The following is a 10964-nucleotide window of genomic DNA, read 5'->3' as shown; positions in this document are numbered from 1 at the left end:
TCAGTGTCTGCTTATGTCCTGGCCCTTTCTTTCTCTCTTGTCTCATAGCAGCTCTGATGATTCAGATCACCCAGGTGTGAATCCCGTGTGTCCTTGAGCCAATAGGGATGATAATAATTCCTGCCTCATAGCGTTGTTGATGGAGAAGGTGTATGAAAAGCACTGAGCAGGGTGACGGGCACACAGTAGCTACTCAATAAACTCTCTACATTTTTCTGTAACTTTTCTTTTTTTGAATGGATTTCTCTGTATTGTGGCAGATGTAAAGGCTCTATTCAGTGTCCTGGGTTGCAGATAACAAATCTGATTGCAGGCAAGCGCCATGGGATCAGGAGTGTGTCTGTAGTCTTCAGCATCATTTCTCCAGCATCAAGGACAGCACCTGTCTCAGCATAGCTGCTCAACAAATAGCTGATAACGGAATGAATAAATGAGGGATTCCAACTGGAGCTAGTTTAAGAAGAAAAGGGAAAATAATGAGGAGGACATAAAATGCCCATGGACCCAACACAGTGCACTTGGAACCCAAGAGTGGGGTGAGGAAAACCTTAGGCAGGCCTCCGAAAGAGATATAAGCTGGGGTCTGGAATGTCACAGGGACAGCTTTATCTTCTTTCTCCACCTATGCACGTTGTTCTTTTTTTCTCTGTAGTTTCTTCTGATCCTCAGGGCGTCTGGTGAATTTTGCCCTCCTCATACTTATTAGGCGAGCCACTTCCGGCTACTGATTGAATCCCAATTTCAGATTCCCAGGAGTGAATGGATTGCCTGATCTGGGTTCAGGTCTCTTCATTCCTAGTCTAAGCAGAAAGGGTAGGAAGAGGTTCTCTCATCTGCTCTCAAGGATCAGGAGGAATTTTCTAGAAAAGGGAATCTGAGCTGGCAGATGTCTAGCTCAGGGATTGCCTGGGATTCTGTGGGAGGAGGGGCCAATTTACAGGACAGATTAGAGTGAGCTGGGCATAGTCTTCATCTTCAGAGCATAAGTGGGAGGAAATATGCATGTAGAATTTACAGGACTAATGGATTCCCTCATCTTTCTAGGTGGCTTATATTGGAGTGGTATTTGTGGGGAACTAGGCACCAACCATGTCACATTTCCCATTCTGGTGGGAATAATGAGTGCTAATAAATTTAAGACTCTTGTTCTAGAGCAAGGCATGCCAAGATCACTGTGCTCTTTGCCCGTGAGATATGTGTAAGCTTAGCCTGAGGGAGAATGAGTAACCCATGCAAATCGCTGTCTTAAAGTTCCTCATGGCTCTTCTTATTGAGTTGTGTTTTCCCCAACACAGTGGTTCTGAGTGAATGGTCTCCCACCAGCTGGACCATTACTACCTGGGAACTTGTTAGAAATGCAAATTAATGGCCTCAACCCCAGCGTATAGAATCCGCATTCTGAGGGGTGAAGTCCAGCAAGCTGCCCTCCTGGTGATGTGACCTAACACTGGGGAAACCACTGCTTCTGTCTCTTTAGGGAGAAGCTTGTCCCTTAAGTCAAGCCTTCTTGCTGTTACTGAACCAAACTTGTGGCTGCTTGCCTGACACCCAGCAAAGTCCATCTATGGACACCAGGTTGTGGTGAAGGAAAGTGCAGTGTTTATTGCAGGCACCAAGCAGGGAGTATGGGCAGCTAATGCCCCAAAGGTCTGAACTCCCCACTGGCTTTTGGGGAAGGATTTTTAAATGCAGTGTGAGGGAGGGGATCATGGGGTGCACAGTCAGCTCATGGACCAGTTGGTGGTGAGGTAACGGGGGGGGGGGTGTTTCAGGAATCAACATCATCAACTCTTTGCTTCCATCCAGTCTGGGGGCCACCTGGTGGGGTTTTTAGTATCTGAAAAACAACTTATGAATGTGTATCAGTCTTATCTTTACTGATGAAGCAGCACTTGGGGGTCCTTGTGACTGATTTATTAAGTTATGGCTACTCTTCTGCCTAACTGTCTCATCTTTGTTTCTACATTCTTTATTCCCCCAAACATTGACTGCTAGGGCCTGTGCTTTTTTCCACATGGAGGGCCTAGGAGGTCACAGTGTATTTCCATAGCCTTCCCCCCCGCCCCCAATCAGCAATAAGTAGAGACCTGGAGAGGGTCTGTCACCGGGAAGGCCCCTACATGGGTATGCTTGATGTCCGTGGGAAGGCTTTTCTGAGTCAGGTCTTTGAGACTAAGCCCTGAGGAGGCTTTGAGCAGATAATGCCATTAGCTCCGATCATTGCTCCTCTCCGCCTTGGGAACCTTCCTGAAGCGATGTTGACCTGGAAGCTCCTTATAGAGGCTCCACTATAGAAAGTGATACTACTTTCTGTCTTTCATCCCTCAGAAGAATAAGTGCTGTCAGCATGAGGTTCACTCTCCGACAACTGACATTCCCACCTTTAGGCGGAGGGTGGTGTGTGAGACACTCTGAATTGAATTACAGTGGACCAGTGTCAGTCTATTTGGGAGCAAAATGGCAGTGACAAGACTGATTCAGTGTCTGCATCCCTTTATCTCACTTAATTCCTACAGTGGCCCTGAGGTGGATGCTGTCGTCCTGAGGAAAAGTGAAATAGTGGTGGAGTAGGGATTTAAACCCAACAATTATCTCAGGAACCCAACCTTGAACCACCATACGATTTGTGCATGGCACATTAACCTCTTTTTTTTCCTTCTTATATTTTCCTTTTACCCTTTCCTGCCTCATGCCCTACTGCCCTTTACCTCGGGGGAAATGGAACAGAGCGTTCAGGTTTTTGCCCTCCCATCAGCTGATTCTGGGACACTGGGGGACAGAGGGATTTAGGACTCCTGACAGACCTACTAGACTAGACAGAGGTCCCCTGTGGAGTGGAGGGGTGGAGCTAAGGTGGAGGTGATGATGGCAGTGAACTCTGCGTCCGAGAGAGATTTCCTACATCCTGGCTGCTGGGCTGAGCACTAGGAAGGGAGTGGCAAGAGAAAAAGATGATACGGCCAGTCTTGGAGGTGTGGATTGGAGTTGCATTTGGCCAGCACTTGCCATCAGCCTCTATATGAATTAAATCATGAGCCTCTGCAGCTGCCCACGTGCAGCACCCGCTGAGTGGCGCTCAGGGCAGAAATCAGGAGGGAAGCACTCTGTGCTCCGGAAAACTGGCAGAACAGGTCTTCAGATAGTCAGATCATTTTTAGGAGAAGATTTTATGTGCCCAATTCTTGCATCTCCTCATACCCAGAAAAACACTAAAATCCTTCATGGTGCTGTCTGCTCCTTTTGACTAGTAGTAACCTTCAGGAGACCAGGCACAAACTTTTGCAAAATGTGTGTGTGCTGCATGCACCTCCCCCTCACCTTTATCATATCCTGATAGCCCCCCCTTTTTCCTTGTTGGGCCATAATTCAGATAGCTCTGAAATACCGCCGCCCAGTCTGTAGTTAAGAATAAAAGAACGCCTGGGTCATCTGTGAATGCAGTCACCTCCAAGGATGAGAGCCAGTGAATCCTGCAGGCTGTAAAACTCAGGATACTGGCCCTCATAGTGGAGGTGCATATCAAAGGAATGATTTCTGTGAGCTCAGACCGCTTTAGTTCCTGCTACCTGCCCTTTGTCACAAAGACTCTCTATGTCCTCGTTCCCCCCCTTGCTGCCTTGGAGCAGTTTCTCAGGACTACCTGAGATGCTGTCTTAGGAGCTTAAGTCCTAATTCCCCCCCCAGTAAAACTTAACTCTCAACTTTCAGGTTGTGAATTTTTTAAGTTGACAGAAGGAGACAGAAATGGCCTGGCTGTGCAGAGTTCCCACTCAAAAGTGAGGGAGAGAGGTGAGGGAGAGTGGCTGGGCCAGAAAGAGCCCCGTGAAAAGGCACAGGGGCGACGTCCACTAGCCTGTGTAGACATAAACCCTACTCCTAGCACCTTAGCTCCCAGGTGCCGGGGAAAAGTGACTCTGGCTCAGATCGTCAGTGTTGGAAAGTAAGACGCATGAACACAGGGCGAGATTGACAACGCTCTTTACTTCTGCAGAAGGGTGCACTGCTCAAAAAAAGTGAGCCTGAAAGAGGGAAGACCCCCCCCCATTTATCCCTAATGCAGGTGGTACATCTGTCCCCTTCCCATTGGTCAGGTCAGGGTGCACATTCTTCTGGGTTGGCTAATTTGAAACAAATTGTTACTGGGAAAAGAGGGAAAGGGGGGTGGAGGAGGGTGTCTCAGACAAAGCAGGAACTAAATGGAACAGTCTTTTCTACCAAGACTTACTTTGATAGAAAAGACATTATGTTAATTCTCGCACAGGGACACCCCCCCCCCCCCACCAAGCTTTCCCTCAGTCTTGGAGTTATATGCGTGTTAAGCTGTGTGTTAGGAGAGGTGGTAGGGTAGAGCCAGTGATAATGTATTAACCAAAAATAAGTCCCTGCCATCTTGGCAGAAAATAAGAACACAATATAGGAGCTCCCATTGTGACTCAGTGGGTTAGGAACCCAGCTAATATCCATGAAAATGCAGGTTCAATCTCTGGCCTTGCTCGGTGCGTTAAGGATCCAATGTTGCTGTGAGCTTCGGTATAGGTTGCAGAATAGGCTCAAATCCCCAATTGCGTAGGCTGGCAGCTGCAGTTCCTAGCCTGGGAACCCCTCCCCGGGGAACCCCTAGCCTGGGACCTTCCATATGTCGTGGGTGTGGCCCTAAAAAGAAAAAAAAACCAAAAGTTAAAATAGAAGTTTAGCTGATACAGAAAAAAATGAGGAATTACATTTCTTGCACAAGGTGTGTGAGCCAGGAAACAGCCTCTGCAAATATTTGTCTCGTTTTCTCCTCACAACAACCTGTGAGGTAAGGGGGGGGGGGCTCCAGGAAACCCCTTTTTGTCACTAGCCCTTTTGCAGCATTTAGCTCTGAGGTCCACCACCTTCACCCTCCTTTTGCAGAACAAAGTATTGGCACCTGAAATTCACCTATTTGCCACTAGGTGGGGTTATAAATTGCAGGATGCTTGGTGTCTTGTTGAGGAATGTTGGAGATTGAAGGATAAGCAGATTCGAATGATAAGAAGTGGAGGGTAAGTCCTGCTTGGTGCTCAGAAACAGTACTCCCTTCTTCCTCTGTCAGAATATTTAATACTCCTTATTTTGCTCAACCGGGTTTTCAAAATGACAAGGAAGCTTACTTTGCAAATTGAAAGTTTATCCATTTAAACCATCCCCATTCCACTGCTCAGAGATGCTAACAGTTTGGTCTGTATCCTTCATGATTTTTTTCCCTTTGGCTTTAAATAGGTAACACATTTAGATGTCCATACATGCCTATATTGGTATATGCACATATATTCATACATAGGTTGGAGCAATTGTTGTAAGTTGTTTTCCAACTTGCTTGTTTCCACTTAGCATATTTTATAAACATTTTCCAAAGTTGGTGCAGATAGGTTTATCTCATATATTTATTGACTACATAGTATCTATGGTATGAATGTACCATAACTTTTTATACTATACTCCTCTGGGAGTTCCTGTCATGGCTCAGTGGTTAATAAATCCGACTAGGAACCATGAGGTTGAGGGTTTGATCCCTAGCCTTGCTCAGTGGGTTAAGGATCCAGCGTTGCCATGAGCTGTGGTGTAGGTCAGATGTGGCTCGGATCCCAAGTTGCTGTGGCTTTGGCATAGGCTGGCAGCTACAGCTCCAATTAGACCCCTAGCCTGGGAACCTCCATATGCCATGGTGTGGCCCTAGAAGACCAAAAAACACCAAAAAAAAAAAAAATATATATATATATATATATAAAATAATAAAATAAATAAACTATACTCCTCTGGATGGGAATTTAAATTTTCCTTCTTTGTCTTTCCTTTCTTCTTTTTTCTTTTTTGCAATTACTCGCAATATTGAAATGAATATTTTCATACTTCTACTCTTCATGCCCTTGCTTTAGTATCTGCTCTTTTAGTTTAGTTTGTTTTACCTTTGCATCTGCTGAGTCCTAAGTTATGCATATTTAAATTTTTCATAGCTAATGCCAAATGGCTCTTCATAAAGGTTGCACTATTTTAAACTCCAACAAACAGAGTTAACAAAGAGCAATTTTTCTAAATTCTGCATTGTACTTACTTGTTTAATAGCTGTATTATCCTGCCAGACTGTGAGACCCCCTGAGGGCAGGATTCTGCCTACCTGGTCCTCAGCTGACTCCTCAGCACTTAGCACAGCGCCTGGCCCACTGTAGGTGCCCAGTGAGGATCTGTTGAGTGAAAGAAAAGATGTAGAATGAAACCTGCCGAGGGCTTATTCATAAAAGAATATCTGGGAAAATTTTAATATAAGAACTTTAACTGACAAAAACAATATCTAGGCTACGAGGCCCATGGGTTTCCTAAGTTCATTTGGGGCAGTCAAGTTAAAAAAAAAATCTACGTAGTTTTAATCCAAAATTTTAATCTCTTGCTTTTGGCTTGAAAAAAATTTTTTTGGCATCTCCAGTTATGCTAAAGTTGGATAATATATTCGTATACATAGGCCTCCTCTGGGGGGCTGCCCGTTCTCCCTGTGGATTCCCAGGTAATCCCCCTAAATCTGTAACTTGGATCAGTTGTCTCACTGGGTGTAAGGCATGGTCCGATCCCTGGGGCTGAGAGGCAGCGATGGGGCTAGTTAGCAGCACAGAAGGCCTGGCTTGGGTCCTGTCTTTTCTTGCTCTGTGACCTTGGGCAAGTTACTTTGCCTTTCTGGGCCTCAGTGCCCTCATCTCTGGGGTGGGAGTGATCATTTCTGCAGTGCCTGCCTCTCAACGGGTTGTGAGGCCCAGAAGTGGGCCATAGGCTGTAACAGTGTATGCACGTTTGAAATACTAATTGTGGAGTAGCTGGCTGGTTTCTTGAGATGACACAACATAAACAGGTGAGAAGGTCATTGGGAGAAGCAAGGGTTATCTTGTGCTAAAGGAGAACAATGCTTGAGGGGCCACAAGGGAGACAAGTGACAAGTGAGAAGAATGAGAAGGTTCTGGAGCATAAGGTGGACCCTGAAGAGTGAAGCTGCTCTAGGGAAGAGAGGAACACAGCCAAGGCTTCCAGGAACGTGAAGGCCTTTGCTGTCTCTATTCCTCTGCCAGGCAGAGACCTGTCTCTTTGGGGCTGCTTTTGCTTGATTGGTGTGCCGTTAACCTTTGCTCAGCCCCAGGATGTGGTTAACTTGAGGCCCTGGGCCGGGAGAGAAGGTCACAACAAATTTAGTGGGAGGCATTTTAAGTACCTAAGCAATAAATTCTCATGCATCTCAAGCCTGCCCAGCCTTCCCTAAACCTGGGAATTCAATTTTGTGCAGCGCACAGAGTTTGCCAAGCATGCGAAGTCACTGGGAGAACAACTTGATGTATTGCCGTGGGGAAAAAAATTGCCGTGTCCCTTTCTTCATTCAAATTAACACCTTTTCGAACTGCGCTGACAGGTGACTGATCACCTGGGAACATATCCGGGCTTCAAGTGACTTGATGTCTCTTCCTTCTCTGTTTCTCCATTTTAATTTTCATGCCTTAAAAAGTCAAGAGAAAACACTGTTGTTATTATTATTATTATGGCTGTAGAATCAGTTCCTGATTCGTTAGCCCTAAGCCCCAGGGCCTTGGCATATGGAGGTCATTAATAAATGATGAATGAATAAATGACTAGACTTGGTAGATATCTGTACTATGCCCTTGTTCCTTCCCAGAGGAGTAAAGGAAGTTTTGCTTTGTCTTATTTTTGCTTTGTGTGTGTGTGTGGCGCCGGGGGTGGGTGGACATTGTGTTCAAGACCCTGTGTACACTGCTTAGTTTCTTCTGGTGGAGGACTTGTCCTGACTGCTAGGAGAGCTGGTGGCCTGAGTATCAGAGGCTCATCTTATCCAAGCCCTTCCTAGGGTGGCCTGCATCCAGTGATGGATCAGGCCTTGCCTTCTCAGGTCACCTGGGGACAATTCTGAAGAGTCAGTTTATCTCTAGGTCTCTCTCCCTTTGGGGTTGACTGTCAATGGGCTGCCTCACACTCACCTTTCTTTCTCTTCCTTCCCTTCCCTTCTGTTGATGTTGGGCCTGAGAACATGCCTATAAAAGCCTCTGCCTGATAAACTTCACCTTGAGTCTGCCTCCCAGGGAGCCTAGCCTGCGATATTTTGTTCTGTTTTTACATAGATTCCATTCTGACCTTCTTCTTCTTTGGCAATAAAATCAGCGAATACTGATTGAGTTTATGCAAACCAGGAACTCTTATCCACCTTGTCTCATTCAGTCCTCACGACAACCCTAGGAGTTAGGCCCTGTTAGAATCCTGGTGGGGAAGTGAGGCTGGGGATTCAGTGACTCATCCAAGGTCACAGGCAGGAAGTGCTGGGACCAGAACTTGAAACTAGTTGGATTCTAGAGCCCAGGTTCTTAACTACTCTGCTGTCCTTGTAGTGCTCTTGCTGGTAACTTTAGACAAAAACTAGGAATGAGAGTTTGATGAGTGTGGGTAAGCATTTCCCAGAAGGTATTGTTGAACTCACATGCCTCTTGTGAAAGGCGTTCTGAGGTCGAATAGATGGGGAGTTTTTATGAGGGTCCTCTGTGCAATTCACCAAGTGCATTAATGTCATAAAAGGTCTAAGAAGTCCTACCACAGGGATGGGATACCTACCAATGTTTCTCAAACTCATTTGACCATAAAAAGACATGTAGTGGCTCTAGAAAAATCCTGATGTTTTATGGGGGAAAAAACAAAACAAAAAAAACTATAAAACTGTAGAAAACACTGGCCTAGATCTTAGGTGCTTATTTACTTTTGGGGGATAGATAAATGTTTATTGGGTTACCTCCTCTGGTCTGACTAATCATTATGCTATTAAAGAAGTTGTTTCAAAGCTGCTAAATGGGAATAAACTTTTACCTTGTTAAAATCATGTAGTAATCAAATGAGGTGCAAAAACTTGAAACATCATTAATAATTGCACAGATGCCAGGAGTTATTAAGTATTAATATTTTCATATTGAGAAACCTTAGGGGGCTGATGTGTCAAAAGTCATTCTTCATATAAATTCTAGCTTTGGAAAGGTTTCTAATGAGAGTCAAATATGTACATATGTGTGTTAAAGGCTGTTTGAAAGAACCAAAAATTGAACTCATGTGATTAATGCATTAAAGTTTGGTCATTATTAAAATGGGAAATGGTTATTCATCAAATAATTTTTCATTTTTTTTCAAATAATTTTTCAGCATGCATTGTGTGCCTATGCAGATGTTCCTGAGAATATAAATAAATGCAGTTTTATGGACTCCATCTTTAAAGAATTTACAGTTTACAAGGTAGAGGGCAGACATATGCCATATATTTTCATTCATCTTGGCCATGCCCATTGCAGACCTTGCTAATCAATCACTGTACTCTAGTCATTCGCTGCACCATTGAACCAAGATGCAGCCTTAGAGTTCCCACTCTAGCACCCTAGTCAGCCACTACTAATTGAGCAGAGTTGGCACGTGAGATGAAACTCACTTCTATGGAAGCATTATCTACCGAATCTAGACATGCAAACATAAAAATTATGCACCAAGGAGGAAGGTGTCAAGTGCTCAACTGTAAAGTCAGAGTATATCATAGGCTAGGGTAGTCTGGGAGGGCTTCCTAAAAGAGGCAGGAATTAAACAGGGCCACGAAGGACAGGAGGGACTTGGATGGTGGTCATGATGGAGAAGGTATCCCAGAAGTGCTGCAAAGGTGAAATAAATTCCAAATACACAAGAGGCAGCCTCGGTCTAAAATCTTTGTTAGTGGTCTAATCGCTAAGCACGGATGCTGGTGTTTCCTTATCCTAGATTTTAGAAGACCGGTATATTTCAGAGTCACTTTGACCTTCCGATTGGCTGCCAGCCTCCAAATTGTGATTTCAGTCTGTTGCCTAGTCAGAGACAGAGAACCCAAATTCCAGGTGCACATAAATTACTTCTAGTTATTGCAATGACAAAAGGCCTCTTCGAAGGTGACTTGCTCACTCCCCATTTTATAGCCTCATACATCAAAGAGGAAGATGGAGTGAAGTCCATTACTATGAGGAGATCCAGACTGCGGGAGGAACGGGTGGCAACTGTCTGCAAAATTGAGCACTTTCTGTCACAACTTAATTAAATCAGCCTTGATTCTGTAAAGAATAGAGCGGGGTTTCCCTACCCCACCCCTGCAGACCACCCCTGCCCCCATGCTTCTCCCTCTACCTTTGGAAGAAACTAAGTCCTGAGTGTGTTGCACTGGGAGACGGTTTGTAAAAATTAGGCACTGATGAGTTAAATTCAGACTTTGCATTAATTTACAGAAGCAGAATATGCTCCAGGCGAGAAGGGGCTGTGACTTACAAGATGTGCAAAAAGTTCAGTCATTTATAAAGGGAAGATAACTGGATGGGATTCTAGATGTGGATTCTTGCCCCTCGGTGCCTCTAGGTAGCCAGCTCTGTGATGCTGGGCAGATCTCTTTCCTTTGGGGCCCTCAGTTTCCCACCCAGGTCACCGGAGGCTTTGTATCAGCCAGGTTTCTTTCTCACTCATGCCGCATGTTGCCCTGTGGGTCTGTGGAGGCTCACCTCCACGTCCCCATGCTCTGGAACTTAGGTCTATAGAGCTGCAGGTTGCTGTGAGAGAGGGAAAGAGTGCACAACCAACCAGCCTAGAAGTGATGTGTCGTGTCCTCTTACACCTTGTTGAATGGAATTAGTCCTATGGACCACACATGCATCAGGGGCCAGAAAGTGACATCTGATTATGTCCTTGGCATTTGGTGAACCGCATTAACGAATATCCCAGGCCTCTTCCAGTGCTGAAGTTTCATATTTTTTTAGTTGCCATTGAAGTCTGAACCTTCATTTCTACATTTCGCTTGGGTCAGGGTTCCTGCCTTCTTGCCTTCACCCAGCAGGTACGGATGGATATTCTCTAATTTCCTCATGGATGGATCTAGTAGACCTTTATGGTTCTACCAGCAGTGTGGTTCTGGG

Source organism: Sus scrofa, chromosome 16 (assembly GCF_054392235.1).
Source record: "Sus scrofa isolate SSC_HxYL_T2T_F1_AM1 chromosome 16, Sscrofa_HxYL_maternal_Yorkshire_Landrace_v2.0, whole genome shotgun sequence".
Taxonomy (NCBI): domain Eukaryota; kingdom Metazoa; phylum Chordata; class Mammalia; order Artiodactyla; family Suidae; genus Sus; species Sus scrofa.
This window is presented reverse-complemented; position numbering follows the sequence as displayed.